At 50.9% G+C, this 21,716-nt stretch overlaps 1 long non-coding RNA gene across 1 annotated transcript in view; it reads left to right on the top strand.

Annotated features, from left to right (window-relative positions):
• Window positions 1–15,205, top strand: part of LOC124227261 (uncharacterized) — a 36,053-nt gene extending 20,848 nt beyond the window's left edge. The window contains exon 3 of the long non-coding RNA XR_006885433.1: window positions 14,087–15,205. This is a non-coding gene — a long non-coding RNA (uncharacterized LOC124227261). The remainder of the gene's footprint in view (window positions 1–14,086) is intronic.
• The last annotated feature ends 6,511 nt before the right edge of the window (window positions 15,206–21,716 follow it).

Here is a 21,716-nt window from a genome sequence, read left to right as displayed (position 1 = left end):
CTAAATATCTGTAGAATCTATAGTGATGTCACCTCCGTCATGTGTCTTCTTTCTTTCTCTACTGGTCAATCTGGCTAGAGGTTAATCAGTTTTGTTGATTTTCTCTGAGAACCAGCTTTGTTTCAGTGATGTTCTTTATTGCTTTCCTTTTTTCCATTTATTTGATCTTCATTCGGGTTTTTGTGCCTTTCTTCTACTTACTTTGTGTCTCGCTAATCTTCTTTTTTTAATTTCTTAAGGTGGAAGTTCACTTCAATCCTTTTAAATTCATTGAGGTTTGTTTTATGGCCAAGAATATGGTCTATCTTAGTAAATGTTCTATGTACATTGGAAAAGAATGTGCATTCTGCTGTTATTTGGTTAGGAGTTGTATAAATGTCAATTGGGGGGCTGGCCCTTTGGCCAAGTGGTTAAGTTCGCGTGCTCTGCTTCAATGGCCCAGGGTTTCACTGGTTCAGATCCTGGGCGTGGCCATGGCACCTCTCATCAAGCCATGCTGAGGTGGCATCCCACATGCCACAACTAGAAGGACCCACAACTAAAAGATATATATATATATATATATATATAACTATGTACCAGGGGGCTTTGGGGAGAAAAAGGAAAAATAAAATCTTTTTTAAAAAAATGTCAATTAGGTTGAAAATATTGGGGAGAAACCCTGGGCCAGTCCAGGCAGTGAAGAGGTCAGGGTTGTTGAGGCCACAGGGATATTTCTCAGCTGTGAAGGCTGAAGCTGTGCAGGGATGGTTTGTCCAGGGGCTCTGGCAAGGAGAGGTCCAGGAGGGAGATGCAGGTTTGGTGTGGTCTTGGCCCTAGGCTGGCCCCCATAGCTGCTTCCCTGGCTGCCCCCCTCTCAGAGGTCCCCTCTGCTGAGTTGGGCTGGTGCCCAAGTTCCAGTTTCCACTCTCTTGAAGGCCCCAGGCCTACCAATGAAGCTCTGGGCACAGAGACTCATACTGGATTCTGTGCCCATTCAGGTGGGGAACAGGCACTGTATGTTTGGGTCTTGTCTCCTCTATTCCCCAGAAATGTGTCTGTGGTAGGCAGCCCACCCTGAGCCTCACTTTCCTTTTCTGATCATGGGTCCTATTCTCACACCCACTTCTATCTCCTTCATGCTCCTCCCCAATGCCTGCAGCCCCTTGGCTCAGCAGAACTTAGCTCTCGTCACCTGTTATGGGCTGAATCGTTTCCTCCCACCAAATTCATATGTCCTAACTCCCACTGCCTCAGAAAGGAACTGTATTTGTAGATAAGGCCTTTAAAGAGGTGATTAAGTTAAAATGAGGCCGTTAGGGTGGGCCCTAATCCAATGTGACTAAAGTGCTTATGAGAAGAGGAAATTTGGACACACAAAGACACCAGGGGTGCACACGCACACAGGGACAGCCATGTGAAGAGGCAGCAAAAGGGCGGCCATCTACAAGCCAAGGAAAGAGGCCTCGGGAGAAACTAAACCTGCTGGCACCTTGATCTTGGACTTCCAGCCTCCAGAACTGTAAGAAAATAAGTTTCTATTAGTTTAAGCCACCCAATATGCAGCATTTTGTTATGGCAGCCTGAGCAAATTAATACATCACCCCTCATTCCCTTGTCCCCCCACCCCCACCCCACATACACAAGTCCTTCTCATCCATTGAGGCAGACGGCCCAGCTCCACCCTCAGCCAGTCTGCAGAGCTGGACACAGATGTTTCTGAGCTTGGCAGGGCCAAAGGGCCACAGGCTGAGGATCTGAGGGCTAAAGAATCTGCTTCCTCCACGCCTAGATCCTCTAAAGTCTGAGAAACTCTACATTAGTAATCTACTGCTGCATAACACATTACCCTAAAACACCGATAAGCACTGATGAAGTCACACAGTGCCTATTGGTCAAGAATTTAGGAGAAGCTTAGCTGGAAAGTTCTGGTTCAGGGTCTCTCATGAGATTGAGGTGAGCTGTTGGCTGAGGCTACCATTGTCTGAAAACTTGACTGGGTCTGAAAGATCCACTTGCAAGATGGCTCGCTCCCATGGCTTTTGGTTGGAGGCCTCAGTTCCTCACTGCATGGGCTTCCCATGGGGCTTCTTCAGGTTCCTCACAACATGGCGCCTGGCTTTCCCCAGAGCAAGTGATCCAAAAGAGGGGAAGACAGACACTGCAATGTCTTTTATAGCCAAGCCGTGGAAGACACGCTCTGTTATTTTCACAATATCCTGTTGGTTACACGGGTCAGCCCTGTTCAGTGTGGGAGAGGACTGCACAAGGGCTTGAATACCAAGGGGTGAGAATCCTTGGGGGCCATCTTGGAGGCTGCGTACCACAAACCCCAACTACTTCCTGTCCCCACAGGAAGACAGGCAGCTGCCCAGCGGTGGAAGAGGGTCAGGGGTGGGAGGGAAAGGGGAAGATGAGGCCTTAATGGCTGGTAAGAGATGAACCTGAGGGAGGACAGATCAGACTGGCTGGGATGTTCTCTCCAAGGGGGCATGGAATGCACAGTTGGGGGACCACTGGGGAGAGAGGGGGTGTCTACTATCTAACTCGTGTCTGGGACTCCGTCCTTCTGACCTCCTCTTTCTCATTCAGGGGAGACCCATGGGCTGCCCTGGCCCCTCTGACCACCTCCCTGTGCCAGGGGCCAGAACTGCCTCTTGGGGCAAAACCACAGAGACCTCCTGACCCCAAGTCTGCAGCTGAGGGTGGCATTCCACCACCAGGCAAGTTAGGGTTTTGTGCCTCTTTTTTTTTTTTTTTGAGGAAGATTACATCCCTGAGCTAACATCTGCCACCAATCCTCCTCCTTTTTCACTGAGGAAGACTGGCCCTGAGCTAACATCCCTGCTCATCTTCCTCTACTTTACATGTGGGACACCTGCCACAGCATGGCTTGCCAAGCGGTGCCATGTCGGTACTGGGATCCCAACCAGGGAACCCTGGGCAGCAGAGAAGCGGAATGTGCACACTTAACTGCTGCGCCACCTGGCTGGCCCAGAGTTTTGTGCCTCTTGAGATGCAAAGGCTGGATTTAGGAAACCGGCCCTCTGCCCATTGTCCCTCAAGTCTCGGGCCCCCGTGGGCCGGGGGAGCCTGAGAAAAAGGCAGGGGGCTCCATCCTCATCTCTCTGTCCCTCCCTGCCCCAACACTTGTGAGGTTTCGAGGAGACCGTCCTCCTCTCCAATCGTCTCACACCTTAGCTCCTGCTCAGAGAATCTGCCACCCCATTCTCTTTCTCTTCTTGCGCCAGTGCTCTGTGTCGAACACCGTCTGCCTCCTCTCCTCCCCACAGCCCCGATACACCTGTTGCCGGGGTAGCTTGTACTGAGGGGGTTTGGGGTGGTGAGGGGACCACAGTGTAGGGCTGAGCAGAGCAGGAGACAGCCTGCAGAGGAAAGGTGTAAGCCTCGTGTTGCCTGACCTCACATCACACAGAACGTCTCTCCGGTTGCCTCCATAATGCTGGGTTGGCCCCGTCCCCACCACCCTACCTTTTCACAGGGACCCAGGGGTGGACGTTTTTGGCCTTCAGTGCCCTTTCCTTGGGGGGATCTGCTATCTTGCCGCTGCAGGTGGTGGGGCTGTCAATCACAGAAGAATCCCCATCCACCTGGAATCACATGAGCCAAGGCTGGGCCAATTACGGAAGTGCATCCTCGGCTCACTGACGTCCAGACAGAGGCATACCACGGCCCCAAGCCGAGTCAGTCATATGCTTCCCTGGGAGTGACAGGCTGGGAGGATGAAAGTCTCAGCTACCCGAGGCTCTTGTTTGCACGTGGGAAGAGCCTGGCTGGAGCGGGAAGCCAGGCGGAGCAGGCAGAGTCGAGAGATGCACAGAGACACAGAGCAGACCCCAGGACAAGGTCTGGGCTCCCTGGATCTGACTCCATCTGAAAACATCAACCCCTGGACTTCCTGGTTATGGGAATCAAGCTGACTTCATTTGCTGTCTGTCACTTCCTCCCTTCAAGGGTCCCAATCCCCCATTCCTGTAACCTTTTATACTGAGCAGTTCAGTATAAAGTTTCTTTTCTAGAAACCTCTTAGTGGGGGCCTTGCCTTTCACAAGCTAAAGGTCACAAGCTATTTTCCTAATAACAGACACCCCTGCCACTGTGCCCTCACCCCCTTTCTGGGACAAATTCTGTTCTTCCTGTAGACTCTAGGAGCTTGGAAGTCATTTCTAGAGTTTTCTTATCCTTTATTAAATGGCACTTTTTGTCTTCCTCTTTCTCATCACTCTTAACCTCCTGGAGTGAACTGGCCTGGTGTGAAAGGGCTGGAGTGAGGGTGTTGGGTGGGCTCCAGACACTGCTCAGCCTCTGACTCAGGTGGGGTGAGGAGTTTCCACAAAGGAGGAAGATGTGAAATATGGCTGGAGGCTGGCAGGATAGGGCCACTGGGTGCACATCCCTTCCCAACCAGAAGCACCTCCAGTACTTCAGGGGGAGGTCCTGAGGCCGAGAGGGGTGAGCGTCTCACCTGGGCCACCCAGCAGGGTCCAGGCCCCTTGACCAGATTCTGGGAGGCCAGCTGTGAGAGCCTGCCTCTGAGAGCAGGTTATTAGAGCATGCTTTCAGGAAGGCAGGCCTGAGGACGGGGGGACACTAGCCAGCCATGCAGTTGCATGGAAACCTCAGCCAATGCCAGGATGGCCCTTCAGAGTTGTGCCAAAGTGAGCCACGGAAGGCAGACCTTGGTGCCCTGACAAGGAGACACATCCTATCACTGTCCGCCCACTTGCTGGGGTGGGCTGCTGGTAATGGGGCATGTCCTTGGGCAAGGGCCTGGGCAGTTGGGGGAATGGGTGCCATGGTCCTGAAGGGGGATCTGGGCAACCCCTGTCAGAGCATCCACTACCGGCTTCAAGTTCGTGGGACGAGCATGCTGACCCCCTGACTTGCTTCCCTCTTCCCCTGGCTTCTCAGATCCCATCCTCTTGGAAGCAACCACAGCGGCTCTGGGCTCTGAGGGAAGAAGAAAATGGATAGACCGCTTGTGTTTAAGATGTTTCCTTCCTCATAGGCTTCCCCATAGCCTCCATTCCGGGCCCCAAGGGTTCCAGCAAAATCCCTCTGTTACGGAGCCGTGGAGTAGACAGTTCCGACAGCCTCGCCCAGCCCTGAGCACTGGCTGCAGGAGCTGAGGGGACAGAGGGCTGAGCTGGACTGCAGGAACCAGCCAGAGACGCACAGGGAAGGCCGCCTGAGTTCCTATAATAGCAGCAAACTCGAGCGCGCCTACGCCAGGCGCTTGCTAAAACTGGTTTACAAGCCTCGCCTCAGAATCCCCACAACCCTGAAAGACAGGTACTACCACGTCCGCCTTACAGAGGGGGACACTGACTGCCACAGAGTTGGTTATGCCAGATCCTGCACCCGCATGAGATTGTCCTAACCCCGGGCGGGGCTGGATTACCCAAGGGAGCAGCAAATCCGGGACCAGAAAGATGAGCAGAGACTGGCTTTGACACGCTTATCCAGAACCTGGCTAGAAGATAGCGGAAGATCCAGAAAGAAGTTATTTTAATTGTGTTGTCATTGGCTATGGGGAGGGGATGGGGCAGTGCCAGCTTGTCATCCACAGCCCTCTAAAGGGCTCAGCTGGCTGTGCCCAAAGCCGCTGTCCTTAACTGCTCTGCTACCCCACGCCATTGTCACCTCTACTCTCTGTGTGGCCCAGCTGCTGCCAGGGCCAAGTTACTGTCAGCGCCTTCTAGGGCCCTCAGCAGGGGAACTGCCAGTCCCTCTGGGCAGCAAAGGGTCAGCAAGGCCAGAATCATATACGGGCGAAAGATCCATTTAAAGAGAAGGCCAACTGGTTTGCTTGCAACAAAGAGTCTGGAAAGGTTGTTGACAGGGTTTCAGATGCCACATTGTAACTAACCTTTGAGAAACTACCACTTTTTGTGTTTTGGTTTATGTCAAAGAATAATATCCATTATTATCCAAAAAGGCTATTACAATGCTCCCCTTTTTTCTACCTTCATATCTGTGTGAGGTGGAATTTTCTTCACACACTTCAACCAAAACAGCATATCACAACAGATAGAATGCAGGGGCAGCTATGCGAATCCAGCTGTCTTCTACGGAGCCAGATATGAAAAGATTTCGAAAATCTAAAAAAACAAACAAATAAAAATGCCACTTTCTTACTACCATTTTTTAAAATATAGTTATTTTAAATAAAAAATTTTATGCTGGGGCTGGCCAGTAGCGCGGCGGTTAAGTGTGCACATTCCGCTTCGGCGGCCCGGGGTTCCCCGGTTCGGATCCCGGGTGCCGACATGGCACCACTTGGCAAGCCATGCTGTAGTAGCCGTCCCACATGTAAAGTAGAGGAAGATGGGCATGGATGTTAGCTCAGGGCCAGTCTTCCTCAGTAAAAAAGGAGGAGGATTGGCAGCAGATGTTAGCTCAGGGATGTAATCTTCCTAAAAAAAAAAAACTTATGCTAACAAGAAATGCATTTATTGTTATTTTTAAACAAACTAATAGATTTTTTTAAGTTCTCAATTCACATTTGTAGCATGATGTATTAGTTTCCTGTGGCTGCTGTAACAAATTACTGCAAACTTAGGGCTTAAAACAACACAAATTATTCTCTTACCGTTCTGGGGGTCAGAAGTCTGAAATGGGGCTCATTGGGCCAAAACCAGGGTGTCAGCAGGGCTGTTTCCTTCTAGAGGCTCCGGAAGAGAATTCATTCCTTGTCTTTTTCAGCTTCCAGACGCTGCCCCATTTCTTAGCTCACGGTCCCCCACCGCATCACCTTTTCTCTTCCTGCTCCCATCATCACATCATCGTCTTCTGACTCTGACCCTCTCACATCCCTCTTACAAGGACTCTTGTGATGACACTGGAGTAATCCAGGATAATCTCCCCATCTCAAGATCCTTAAATTAATCACGCCTACAAGTCTTTGCTATACAGGAGTGCCCCTTATCTACGGTTTCACTTTCCACGGTTTCACTTGCCTGCGGTCAACTGTGGTCTGAAAATATTAAATGAAAAACTCCAGAAATAAGCAATTCATAAGCTTTAAATTTTGCCCTGTTCTGAGTGGTGTGTTGAAATCTCACATCTTCCCCCTCTGTCCTGCCTGGGACGTGAATCATGCATTTGTCCAGTGTATCCACGCCGTATATGCCATCCGCCCATTAGTTACTTAGTAGTCCTCTCAGTCAGCAGATCCACTGTCATGGTGTCGGGTTCGGTACCGTTCAAGGTTTCAGGCATCCACTGGGGGTCTTGGAATGTATCCCCCGCGGATAAGCAGGGACTTCTCTGCGAGGTAACACATTCACAGGGGTCAAGACCAAGGTGTCGGCAGAGCTTCGTTCCTTCTGGATTCTCCAGGGGAGGGTCTGTTCCTTGCCATTTCCAGCTCCACAGGCTTATGGCCGCAATGCTCTGACCTCAGCTTCTATTGTCACACCTCTCTCTGCTTCCATCATCGCATCACCTTCTCTCACTCTGACCCTTCTGCATTCCTCTTATAAGGACCCTTGTAAAGACATTGGACCCACACAATAATCCAGGAAAATCTCCCCATCCCAAACTTCTTAATTTAATCACACCTGCAAACCCCTTTGCCGTGTAAGGTGACCTATTCACAGGTTCCGAGGATGAGGATGTGGACGTCGTTCGAGGGGCATTTTTCAGCCTATTTCATCTGGTGAAACTCGATAGCTGTAACTCCACACTCAAAAGCTCTTTGGGGTCTTCAGTAATTACAAGAGCATACGCTGTCCTGAGAATGGCTGCTCCGGGCTGTGGAAGCAAAGTGGGCCCGGAGAGCTTCCTCAGCAGTCTCCCCTGTTTGACGTCCGGGGAAGCCGGGTCAGGTCACAGCACGAGGGGAGTGCAGGGCGTGGTCCCACACCGAGTCAGTGCACCTGCTGTCCCGTAGCAGCATGGACGGTGGCGGGAGGAGCCGGGCTCTGCAACAGACAGGTCTGAAGGCAAATGCAGCCTCAGCCTGTCTGTGTCACAGGCCCCACGACTCAAGATGTTCACCAACACACTTGTGGGCTTCAGCTACAAACCTGTGCCCCCACCGCGTCCTCCTCACCCCCCATTCAAGCCAGCCCCCACCCAGCGGCCCACGCACTTGTTCTCCTTTACACACCACCCGCCTCTCCAGCCAGTCCATCGCAAATCTCATCAACGTTCCTTCCAAAATGCCTCTCCAGCCGAGCCCTTCTCCAGCCAACTCCACCCAGGGCCAGGCCCCCATCACCTCCCGTCTCGATGGCTGAACAACTTCCTTCTTGGTACCCCCTCAGCCTTCAGCCTTGTCCCTCCCAATCCACCCCGACCACAGCCCCCTGAATGTAGGCAACGAAAATCTGACCACACCACCTGCCAGCCTAACCCTCATGGTCGCTCCCCTTTGCTCTTGGAGCAAATGTCCGGCTCGGCCTGGTGTTCCTGCCAGCCAGTGTGCCCTGCCCCTGCGGAGCTCTCCAGCCCCATCTCTCGCAGCCCATGCTCCAAGTATGGCTCCTCAAACTTGTCTCCGTCTGTGGCCTGGGGACCTCGCACATTCTATCCGCAGTTCCCCTTTCCCCTCCGCTGTCCCGGGATAATTTCTACGCATCCTCAGACACCAGCTCCTTCAAGAAGCCTGCCCTGACTTTCTGGGCAGGGTTGGAGGCCTCCTCTCCGCCTTGAAGTCATGCCTCCTGGGCTCATCTCTGCAGGGACCTCAACCCCATCCCAGGCCTGGCCCAGAGGGGGGCTTTGGAAATGCATGTGAACAAGTGAATGAGAGCTCCAATGGACAAGGCTTGTCCATGGGGAGGTCCTCCCACTGCCAGCTGAGAAAGGACCCCAGCTGGTCCTTTTGGGAGGCAGTATTTGCACTTGACCACAAGCTGGGAGACCGTGGTAGTGTAGACAGCACACATGTTTATCAGTCATGGCCAGACTCTCAAAAGAGGTAACTGCACGGGATTTTATGCAGGGCTATTACTGAGGCATGATGGGGTGAGGCAGGGCGGTGTCACAGGCATGTGACCTGTACCGTCACACAGCCCTGTGCTCAGAAGGGCCCTGTGTTTAGTTTAATGCTCTGCTGTCGCTGTCTTGAAATCCTTTATAATTTTTTTATAAGGGGCTCCCCGATTTTTATTTCATTTTGGGCCCTGCAGATTGTGTAGCTGGTGCTGGGGTGCCAACAGAGATGGACAGGCGCCCAGGGACTCAGGGTCCTCAGGCCTGAGGGGGAGAGGCATCGCAGGATGCAAGGTAGAGTTGGAGCCATGGAGCAGGGGCTGCCCCACACGACCTGTCACCACCATGGCAGGCTCAGCCACTGCCCACATGGCCACCCCTCTCCTCCCACCTCTGATCACCCTCATCCAGCTTCCGGTTGGGTTTGGCTCCGTGTGTCACAGAGTGAAGCAGATATGCCTGGGAGCGAATGGAAAGGAGCTGGCACAGCATCTGCCTGAGACTTGGGGAGCTCCCCCAAAACTTCTCAGACGACAGGACATCCTTACTGAGGGAGGCATGGGCCTCAGGCTGGCAAAGAGGAGGTGGACACGTGTTCAGGGCTGAGGGAAGAGAGTGAGAGAGAGTGTGGGCTGTACAAGGACTGAAGCTGGGTGTAAGGTGGGGGGCTGGAGACCCCTGTCCTTGTAGCTGTTGAAATGAAGTAAATTAATGCCCTGGGGCATTTAAACAGCGCCCAGAGCTTGGTAGGTGCTATATAAGAGTTGGTAATCATCATCATTATCTTATTGTTATTATTATTATTAATAATAATGAGGTTGGGGAGGTCAGTTGAGGTCTGATCATGGGAAGCCCTGGAAGTCCTGTTATCCTGGGAGTGCTAGGGAGCCATGGAAGAGTTTAAGCAGGAAAGAGCTGGTCAGCCCTGGGTTCAGGAAGGGCCTGCCTATGGGAGGATGGAGAATGGATGGGAGGAAGAACGAGGGCAGGGAGACCATTGAAGACACTGTTGCTGTCACCCAGCGAGGGTTGGTTATGGCCTGACCTCAGGTGATGGCAGGAGGATAAAAGGCAGTGGATAGGACTGAGAGAGTGGTCAGGACAGGGCCCACATTTCTGGGATAACAGGAGTCCGAGGACTGGATAGGCGAGAGTCCCAGCAGTCGAGCGCAGGAGCAGCGGCCTTGCGAGGCATGAGCTTCCTGCTCCAGGAAGGCGCAGCAGAGGTAGAGGGCACCTGCCCGGGATGCCACAGGGGGTGGCTGCACCGGAGTGAAGGGCGACCTCCACTCTGAGTCTGTCTATGAGCAGACTTTCTGGATTGTGACTGTCAGTTACTTGGCCCTGGCATTTAGGAAGCATCTGTGGCCAGAGGGACCCTAGGTAGGCCTGAGGGGATGGCCAGCCTCCCTCAGAGTCTCAACGTGCTGTCTAAGGGTCCCAAGCTCTCTCACAGGCACGCATGGGCCCACCCACCAGGCGCACACTCCACCTGGCATCCCCCACCATCCTTGTCTATTGCTGGGCGCCCGTGCCTGCCCACTGGTGCCAAAGCCCTGTGGTTGAAGTCATTGTGGGACTGTGGTTCTCAGGGCTGGTGTCCAGCTGGGAGCTCCAGGAATGCTCAAATCCTGCTTCCTGTGAGGTCCTCCAGTGAGATAAATGCACAAGGACATTGACAAACAGGAAGTCAATATGCAACTTGGTCTGGACACTCTCAGAAAAGCTCGCACTGGGCCCGGGCCCTTTGACATCACTGGATGACGAGTCCCCCTTTGGGATTAAATGACTGTGACCATTGATCCTGAGTAAGCCACACAAGGCTTTAAAAGTGCCTTTCCAGATGATAAAACATATTGCAACCAGGGCTGAATAGATCCTACGGGAAGTCCCTCCTTCTGCTGTGGCGGCTGTGGCTTGCTGTGTGCAGTTTCCATGAGACAGCAAAGCAGGACTCACCTCTGGCGGTCCCAGATGAGGTAAGAGAGTTGTGACCTGCCTCAAGAGAGTCAGACAGTTGTGACTGGTTCTGCTGAGCCCACCATTTCTATCTGAGAAAGGGTAATGAAGATGTCTCCTCTGTCCTTTGAAGTCGCCACCAGTTGTGCCCACAGAACTCGGCCGTGGTAAGTTACGTCACTGCCGAGGCCTGCGTTGCCTGGATAAAGAAATGCCACTGCCAGCAGAAGACAGGAAGCAGAACAAGTCATATCTGAAAGCTGCTTAGCACAGTCTTGGGCATGGAAGGAAAGAACAGTAAAAACTTTGATCTTTGTCTCTTGATTTCTGGAAAGTTCTATCTCATTGTGACTCAAAGAGTCAAGAGAGGATGGGCATATATAACTTTGGCAGGTTCTAAAATACGCTTTATCATTAACTAGGCTAATGATGGATTCCATACTGTGGACCTCTGGGAAACTGGGCCAGGGTCCAAGGCTCAGGCTCCATGACCGGGGGCCTCCCCAGTGCCTGCGCCAAATGCTGAATGTGGGGGTGAGCAAGCTGCAGCAGATGGGAGAGGAGAAGAAGGGACCCCCGGAAGCCCAGCCCCACTCAGAGTGTGTGACCACAGGCTTCATAAGAGCAGAGACCATGTCTGGTTTCTTTCGAGAGCAGTTTTAGGTTTACAGCAAAATCGAATGGAAGGTACGGAGCTACCCCATGCACTCCCTCCACACATGCACGGCCTCATCAACGCCCCCACCTGGGGGAACATTTGTCAGAACTGATGACCTTACACAGACACATCACTATCACCCGAAGTCCGTAGTTTACATTAAGATTGCCTCTGGGTGTTGTACATTCTATGGGTTTGGGCAAATGTATAATGACATTTCTCCACCATCATAGTATCATACTGAATATTTTCACTATTCTAAAAAATCCTCTGTGCTCCCCATCTTCATCCCTTTCTCTCTCTCCCAGCTCCAGGCAACCAGTGATCTTTTTGCTCTCTCCATAGTTTTGCCTTTTCTAGAATATCATATAGTTGGAATCATACAGTATGTAGCCTTTTCAGAGTGGCTTCTTTCACTTAGTAATATGCATTTAAGGTTCCTCCACGTCTTTTCATGGGTTGATAGCTCATTTCTTTTTAATGCTGAATAATATTCCATTGTCTGGATGTGTCACGGTTTCTTTATCCATTCACCTACTGAAGGACACCTTCATTGCTTCCAAGTTATGGCGATTTTGAATAAAGCTGCTATAAACATCTGTGTGCAGGTTTTTGTATGGACATAAGTTGTCAGCTCCTTTGGGTAAAATTCCAAGGAGCATAATTGCTGGATCATGTGATAAGAGTATGTTTAGTTTTGTAAGAAACCACCAAACTGTCTTCCAAAGTGGCTGTACCATTTTGCATTCTCACCAGCAGTGAATGAGAGTTGCAGTTGCTCCACATCCTCGCTAGCATTTGGTGTTGTCAGCATTTCAGATTTTAGCCATTCCAATAGATGTGTAGAAGTATCTCTGTCTTTATGCGGGTCTGTTTCTGGGCTCTCTATTCTGTCTCATTGATCTATTTGTCTATTATTTTACCAATACCAGTACCACCCTGTCTTGATCACTGTAACTTTATGCTAAATAGTCTTGGAGTTGAGTAGTGTCAGTCCTCTGACTGTTCTCCTTCAGTACTGAGCTGGCTATCCTGGGTCTTTTGCCTCTCCATATAAACCTTAGAATTAGTTTGTCAATATCCACACAATAACTTGTGGGATTTTGATTAGGATTGCACTGAATCTATAGATCAAGTTGGGCAGAACTGACATCTTGACAATATTGTCTTCCTTTCCAGGAACATGGGATATCTCTCTGTTTATTTAGTTCTTTAATTTTGTCCATCACAATTTTGTAGTTTTCCTCAGGTAGATCTTTTACATATTTTATTAGATTTATAAGTAGCATTTCATTTTTTGGGTGTGAATGTAAATGGTATTGTGTTTTTAATTTCAAATTCCACTTGTTCGTTGCTAGTATGCAAGAAAGTGATTGACTTTCGTATATTAATCTTGTATCCTGCAACCTTGCTATAATTGCTTACTAGTTCCATGAGTTTTTTTTTTTTTGTCATTTCTTTAGGATTTTCTACATAGATAATCATGTTATCTGCAAATAAAGATAGTTTTATTTCTTCCTTCCCTGTCTATATACTTTTTATTTCCTTTTATTGTCTTATTGCATTAGCTAGGAGAGACCATGTCTATTTCTCATGCCACTGTATCTCTTGCACTGAGCACTATGCCAGGGATATGGCAGGTGCTCAATAAGTATTTGTGGGAAAGACAAGTCATCTGGTCACTCAGAGGCAGAAAGCCTAAGAGGAGAGTGTGTGGTGCGTGTGGGCATATGTGTGTGTGTGCATGCATGTGTGTTGTGTGTGCATGTGCTATATCCTACGCACACTTGTGTGGTGTGTACGTGCATAGGACAGTGTAGGCATGTGTGTGTGTACATGTGTATATGGTACGTGTGTGTACATGTATTGAGGAATCTTTAACAGTGACTCTGACCACTAGTAAATTTGATTCAGTCCCTGTTCTAGAATCTCATTCTGAGTAGCAGCCCCTCCTCTTGGGCCAAAGAGGCGGTACGTTCTCTACCCTCTACTCACTGGTGCCCTCCTAGGGCCAAAGCTCCCCATGGCCTGTGGGACAGTTGGGAAGAAGATGCCTCTCCCCATCGGGACTCCCCAAAAGAGAGAAACACAACATCTTGCTGCTTGGAGTCCGGTGTCTAACAGGGTCTTGTGAACATTTCTGTCAGTCCTTGCTTACATCATCCCTGTTCACCACAGAGCTCAGACATATCCAAGGGACGGCTGGGTTCAAATCCCAGCTACTTATTGTTGTTTGATATTGAGCAAAGTTTCCTCCTCTGAGTAGGGGAAAACACTATTACCAGCTCCGTTGTGATGATTAAGTGAATGAATGCAAGTTAACACGCTGTGGTAGCCAGCCTCCGAGATGGCCACTATTGATTCCCACCTCCCGGTATCCACGCCCTTGTGTAGTTGCCTCCCACACGGAATTGGGCTGACTTCCATATCAATAGGATGTTGCAGAAATGGCAGAGTGTGATTTCTGAGGCTACGTCATAAAAGATATTGCAGCTTCCATCTTCCTCTCTCTTGCTTCACTTGCTCCAGGGGTAGCCAGCCACCAGGTCTTGAGGATGCTCAAGCAGCTCCATGGAGAGATTCAAGCAGCGAGGAGCTGAGGCCTCCTGCCAACAGCCAGCGCCCACTTGCAAGCTGCATGAGTGCACCGTCTTGAACGTGGATCCTCCAGCCCCAGTCAAGCCTTCAGATGTGTTCCTCCTTACCTGACATCTTGACTATCACTGTGGGGATGCCCTAAAACAAACTGCTCAGCTAAACTGCTCCCGAATCCTGACCCAGAGAAACTGTAGATGATATATGTTCCTTGTTTTGAGCTGCTAAATTGTGTGGTGGTTTGTTAGACAGCAGAGGATAACTAATATGTGTATGTAGCACAGTGCCTGGCATAGTATGTGCTCAACAAATGATAGCAAGGTGATATTATTAATCACTCTTCTTCTTGGGAACCACGCTTTGTAACTAGATTGAGCTCGTTGTACCAGCTTCCTTCTTTCCTCGGGCTGTGGCCTGTTCTAGCCAAGGCAACGGAGGGCTAGTCCCCTTAGTTTGCCAGCTGTGTCTGAATCCTTCTTTGACTTGAAGCGGGTCCTCCACACCACTGTCCACAGCCATTGCCATTTAGGACTAGCTAATCTATTTCCTGCTTTTGTAATGTCTTCAACATCAGGACTGTATTAAAAAAAAAAAAAATGAGTACAGGCCTCCTGGCCTGTCTATTTGTATATGAAAGTAAAGACTCCTAAGGTTAGGAGGAACCTCATTGTCTCCTCATCTAATCCCCCTCCCTCTCACGTTAATCGGATGCCCTCATTTTCCTATTTGGGCTCCTGGACTTCATCTACTCACCTGCCTTCCTCAACATCATCCCCTTTCAGAGCTCATCATTCTCTGCTTTTGAAAACTCTCTCACCAGTAAGCATCTGTTTCCTCCCAACCTTGCTCCCTGAGCAAGTGGAATCTGAAACCTGTCCCTCCTGGATGTTTCTATCTGAGAAGGAGCCAGTCACTCCTGAGCTGACCACCCGCATCCATCTTCCTCCATACCCATTTCCTGTTGCTTTGCTGTCCCATCAGGCTGGAAAGTAGCCACTGTCAGCTGCACTCTGGTGGCGGGGCCATCTGGAACAAATGCTGCTATCTCTAGACTCAGGGCTGGCTACATAATTTGTGGGGCCCTATGCAAAATGAAAATGTGGAACCCCTTCTTTGAAAATTAAGAATTTCAAGATGGTGACAGTAGAACCAGGCACAAGGCCCTTCTGAACACGGGACCTTGTGTGACTGCAGAGGTAGCACACCCAGGAAATGGGCAATGCTGGCATCAGAGACCTTTCCAGCTGCTGGTCCCTATTGTCTTAGAACTCCCCAGTGCCCTGTGTTTGCTTCTCTCCTCTGCTCTTTTGTTTTCATTTCCCAGCTCCCTCTTGCATCCTCTTCTTTTCTGGAGGACTCCTGGCTGATGTGGCCTCCCCTTGACATCTCCTCTTGGGTTTCCCTTGATATTCCTTTGGAAGATTCTGCCTCCTGTTCTGGCACCATCTTGTCCCTCTCCTGCCATGGCTGGATTGATGTCATGGACTCAAACCACATGGGGCTTGACTGCAAATCAGCACCTCCCTCTTTTTACCTTTTTGCTGGTGTTTCTCACACTGGGACTGCCCACTTGTCACCCTCTTGCTGCTCCCACATGCACACTAGACTACCCTCCAACCTTGAGGTGTTTCAGGTCCTGACAGGACTACGACCTTTTGAACAATGTGACAGAGACAATGCCACGGATTCACCAATTCCATTTCCTACACCTCTTCGTCCACAAGAAGACTACATTTCCCAGAGGCCCTTGCATTCAGGTGAGCCCATGTGACCTGTTATGGCCAATGGAATGTGGGAGGAAGTGAAGTACATGCCTCCTAGGCCTCGCCTCTAACATCTCCTGGAGACCCTCTGCCCATACTCCATTCCCTCACCTGCCTGTTAGTGACACAAGGGTGCCTTGAAGCCACAAGATGGTGGAGCCTAAGATGGAAGCAGTCTGCAGCCAACTTTCCTCAGCAAGAAACACCCTTACAGACGGCATGATGCCCTCCTCCCAGACGGGGGCACAGGGAACGGCTCCAGGAGGATCAGCTTTCTCCCCATTTTCCCAGTCTGCTTCTTGCCACTGTCTTCATTTCTTTTAATAGGATGATCTATTCAGTCATGGAAAGGACACTGGCTGTGCAGGCAAAATCATGGTGGATGACTTCTGCCCTCTGGGACTCAGTTTCCCCATTGAAAAGATGGAGGAGGCTGATCCTTTCATGATGGGATTCTGGACCTGGGGGCAGCTCTCACTCCCTCTGGCTACACTCAAGGGGAGACACGACCGTGATCCATCTATGCCGTGAGTTCTCACAGGTTAGCTCCTTTAAGCTTGGCATTGCTTCTGGAAGCCTGAAAGATGGCAGCCGTTATTTATGTTGGCAAAGACAAATGGACAGCGCCAGGCTGAGGTGTCTTTAAAGTCATAAAGCCCTGGGTTTCAGTCCCAGCTTTGCCACCACTCGCCAGCTCGATGACCTCGGGCAAGGAACACATTCTGTATGAAGAAAAGAACCTACCCAGCCAAGATGAAATGATGTCAGCAGCAGACATTATCTCTCTGAGACGCCATTTCCTCATCTGTAAAACGTGACTGTAACCATACCCACCCCACAGGGTTGTTGGGAGGAGCAAATGAAATAACACGCAGTGTGTGGAGTTTAGTGGGGAGCTTGGTCCTTAGGCATTTAATAAATGTTCGCCATTGACATGACTAAGGACCTACTCTTCAGCAAATGTTAGCCGCGTGGTAGCCTTGCCTCTTGGCTCTGTGTGCACACCGGTCACCAAGCGTCTTGCCCCGAGTGGTTGGCACGCTGTGACTGCCTGCAACCCTTCACCTGGAGCGGACGCTCCAGTGTTGGGGAATTTCTTGGGGTCCCTCATGCCTAATGCAGAGTTTTAAAGATGTGGTTCTTTCCAGAGAGCATTGCAAGGCCCCAAAGGGCCCTCTAACACAAAGTTATAAGAGAAGCCCACATTAGCCACCCCCCAACCTGCTGCAGATTGGTTGGCAGAAGATGAGACACCCTGACTGCTGAGGGTTAATTAGTGACCTGGCGCCCATCTGCTTGGGGAGAACTTGCCAGTCTTTTTTCTCTTTCCAAAGGCATAAACATTTGTGCTGCAAGTCGCCCAGGGGGCCTGGCGATGTTTATTTTGTAGTTAACAAAGAGAAGGACCTTTTGGCTTGGGGGCTGAGTGTTCTGCTGGCCCCAGGGAGAAGCTCTTGGAGGCCCCCTGCACCAGCAGGTGTCTCTGGGGGTGATGCAGGGCGGGGTGGGGCAGCTTCACTCCCTGGTGATGGAGAGTTCCTTTTATAAGGAGAAAAAAGGATGCTCTTAAATAAGGATCTGCCTGCTGTTGGGTCCCCAGGGTTCAAGGCCCAGAGGACTCGCCTTCTGGCAGACAGCAAATCACAGAGCTTCTAGGTGTCACAGGGAGAGTGAGAGTCCCGTTTTAAAAGACCAGGTTTAGGACCCGGACGGTTGCGTGTAGCCGGCGCGTCAGGGCTGCCCTTCTTCCGCAGCTCTCTGGTCTTACCACTGGGCGGCGCTGGTGAGCAAGGCTGCGCCGGGATGGCTCCTGCAGGGACAGCCGAGGCGCCGAGCCCGGGTCTGGGGGCTGCGCGGGGGGCGGTCCGGCTGGCGCAGCTCTTTGGCGCCTTCTGTCTGCGAGGAACTGGGCTTGGGGGGTTAGGCTGCCTGTTTGCCCATCTGGGACCAGAAGGGAAATATGAGGACGTTCAAATTCTGTATTTGTTCCTGACCCGAAGTAACGGATAAAGAAATCCATGGCAGGCAGCAAGCTAGCAGAGAAGGATGTTTTCACCCAATAGCTATGTCCTTGAGAAGGTGAAGGTGGGTAGATACTTTTATGAAATAGGGCCACATACTGAACGTATTGGGGGAAACTACTTAAAGGAACCGAGTCAGGAATTATTTACTAAGGAGAGAACTGTGTGCTTGGAGTTTGATAAATGGGGTTCTCAACCCCAAAGGCAGAGAGCACCTGAGGTCCCCGTGCTCTTGGTGGGCTCCTGAGGTCTGCTTTGAGAACCATGGGATTCAGCTCCTATTTGCAGAGTCGGGACTCCGGCCAGGCCCTTGACAGCCTGACTCCTCTCCAGATCTTTGTAGTTAGAGGTATCACCACCCTTAGTTTACTGAGAAAACGCATTAAAATGCCGGCGGGGGGGCTAAACAATTTATCTTTATTATTTTATTTACTCTTCACCACAACCTTCTGAGAAACTAGTGTTATGCCTATTTTATAGATGAGTCAACAGGTTAGAAAGGTGACCTCTCTGCCTGAGATTGGGGAACTAGTGACGGCAGAGCCCAAATTGAACCCCGGTCCCCAGGAGTGCAGCACTCATGGTCTTAAAGCTCCTCTGATGCCGAATCAAGCCTTCCAAAGCGAAGCCAAGTTGCTCGGCAAAGGTTCCCTACACAGGATGTGACATCAAGCCCGTGTCCTCCTCCCGCCCCTCGTGCTGTCACCCTCCCCGGGCCCAGATTCCAGTCTCCGTTACCCCAAATAATACACAGCTATGGTCTGGAGTGTGTTTCTGGAGTAGAGAGTTCCAAAGCCTTGGGCCCAAGTCGCAAATAACTACGGTGGGAACGGACACATGGTGAAGACATCGACGAAGAAAGGCTGCCCTTTGCCGTCAGTCTCCTTGAGCCTGACGGTCAGCCGGGAAGGCGAGGAGTCGGAGAAAGTTAAGCAGATTCCATCTGCCCCTTTGCTAAGAGATTCGATTGGCAGATCCCAGCCAAGCAAGGCAGCGTGCAAAAGGACCGGCCTCACCCGCCTCTCAGGACTAAGAAAGGCAAGTTTCTAGGAGACTGGGGCTCCCTACGTGGGAAAGGGAAGTGATTTTAGCTGAGCGTTTGGCTGGGAGTCCAGCTGATGGTTCCAACTCATGGCTATTAGCAAAGGAGAACAAGGAATTGCTGAGGGTGGCAAATTGGTTATGATTAAGAGAACCTGGGAGACACAAAAACAATGTGAAGGCCACCAGCTGTCCCGGCTCTGTGGCCTCCATCCCTGCAGGAACAGCTCAGGAAACCAGCCGCCCTGCCCTGCCGTGCTCACCATTCAAGCAAAGACGGGGCGGAAGGAGCCTCTCCGGGCCCTCCCTTCTACTCCCAGGCCCAGGGCTGCCACGCATTAGGGGCCCCCTTTCCACTCCACCAGCACCTTCTCCTTCCCTTTCTCCACAATTTAAACCCACCCACCTTGTCTCTCAGGAAAGCAAACAGGGTTGGGAGTGGGTTCAGATCCTCACTCCTGTGCTTCTTAAATGAGTTATTTAACCTCTCTGCGCCTCGGTGTCCTCATCTGACAGATGCGGATAATAACAATGCCTAATCCATACAGTTGTGAGTGTTAAATAAGATGTGTCAGAGTGGTCGGCATGGTGCACGGGGTGGCAAACGACAGCCTGTGGGCTTGCCACCTGTTTTTGTATGGCCCAAGAGCTAAGAATGGTTTTTAGATTTTTTAATTGTTGGGGAGAAAATTAAGAGAAGAATATTTGGTGATATGTGAAAGTTATATAAAATTCAAGTTTCAGTGTCCCTAAGTTAAGTTTTATTGGAACACAACCTGCCATTTGTTTATATCGCCTGTGGTTGCTTGCACGTGGGCCTCGTGCCTCCCCACCCCCGCAACCCCCCACCCCTCCTAGGGTTGCTGGACGGCTCCAAGACGTGCAGTGATGGGGTCCTTGAGGGTCCCGGTGGATGGGCTGTGTTTCTAGCAAGCGGAGCTTCCTCCAACCAGTGTGGGCAGAGTCGAGTAGTTGTGACAGAGACCAGACACCGCATGGGCTGAAAACCCTAAAATAGTTACTATTTAGCCCTTTTCAGAAAAAGTACTTGACAGGTAAAAAGTCATCAGTAAAGTGTATCCATGGTTACTCTCATTATCACTCTCGTTGCTGTTCTCTTTCGGCCTAATTTTAACTTTCAGGTAAAATCGCTTATGACTTAATGGAGAGATTCTAAGCATGAGGTCCACGGAAGGGTTTCAGGGGATCTCTGAATCCCTGGAATTTCTATGCAGATTTTCGAAGGGGGGATCTTTTCGGGGGAGGGACTTGATAACATTCATCCGATTCTCGCAGGGGGCCGTGTCTTCAAAGAGGTCAAGAAGTATAGGTCTGAGCCTTCCTCGCCCGAGGCAAATTGAACTGTACTTTCTCTGGGCTGTCTGGAGACATCACCTGTGATGGAGATTTGGGGGTCGGGGGCCTCCCTCAGAGCCCGTCCCTGCCCGGGTGGGAGAGGCCTGCAGTGCAACAGGAGTAAGGGGCCCTGGCTTTGGAGGCAGCAGACATTGGGCTGAATCCCGGCCCTGCCCTCCGCTGGCGGGGCCCCTTCGCTGAGCCTTGGGTCCCACGCCGGGTTGCTGCAGGATGAATTCAGTAATGTCTGTCGAGTGCTTGGCACAGTCTGGCACACATAGGTACTGCAGAAATGCTAGCTGTTTTCTTATTATTATTATCCTTGCACATTCAGAAGCTTTCCTCAGCTCACCACAGATCCATTAAGAAGCTGCTCGAGGGCCGGCCCAGTGGAGAAGTGGTGAAGTGCGCATGTTCCGCTTCTCAGCGGCCGGGGGTTCACCAGTTCGGATCCCGGGTGTGAACATGGCACGGCTTGGTACGCCATGCTGGGGTAGGCGTCCCACATATAAAGTAGAGGAAGATGGGCACGGATGTTAGCTCAGGGCCAGTCTTCCTCAACAAAAAGAGGAGGATTGGCAGTAGTTAGCTCAGGACTAATCTTTCTCAAAAAAAAAAAAGAAGCTGCTCGATATCTGACTAAATGTGAGGTTTGAATACCCATTGAATGCTCTGGATTTGATTTCATCTTGGTACTAGCAACGAAGGCAAGTTCATTAAACATATTCATATGATCAGTGTGCAAAATAGCAGGCCCCTAATTAAGTTTTTAAAAGCGCAGTGGCCTTATTTGAGCAGGGACAATGGTAAACGTTCCTAAGAGTGAAATAAGTGAAATCTGAGACTTCCCTGTTGCAAAAGCCTTGGCTCTTTCAGGCCTTTCTGTTTTCTCCCCTGAGGAGTTACTCTGGACCTCAAGTTTCGATCAACTTTCCCCCTAAAATGCTGCTCTGTGGAGCCCGCTTCCCCAGCCTGGTCATCCACAGCCAGCAGGTTCATCCCAGAGTCCAGTGACCACTGCCAGCAGGGCCGAGGGGGTTGCTGCCGCTGGCTGTCCTGGAGATGGGCCCCCTGGACACAGGCTGGTCCACAGCCAGCCCAGCCTGGTGCTGCCCGCCCACGGTTGCTGGGTGTAGTCCATTCAGCAGGGGCCTGATGGTTCCAGACAACAGCTGGAGACCAGAAATGAAGACTTCCAGCTACAAGCAAATGTTGCTGCTTCTTGAGGTTGAAATATTCTATCCCCAAAGCGTCCCTTTCAGCCAAGCGAAAACAATCCCCCGTGGGGACCCGACCCGCCACAGAGGAACAAAAGCTTCCCAGTTCTCGGAGCCCCAGAGACTGCAGCTTCGGGCACACACAGCCCAGGGGGGAGAGGAGATG

The sequence above is a fragment of the Equus quagga genome, chromosome 15, assembly GCF_021613505.1.
Source record: "Equus quagga isolate Etosha38 chromosome 15, UCLA_HA_Equagga_1.0, whole genome shotgun sequence".
NCBI classification, from domain to species: Eukaryota; Metazoa; Chordata; class Mammalia; order Perissodactyla; family Equidae; genus Equus; species Equus quagga.
Note: the sequence above shows the minus strand (reverse complement) of the source record. Positions and strands in the feature narration are given on the sequence as shown.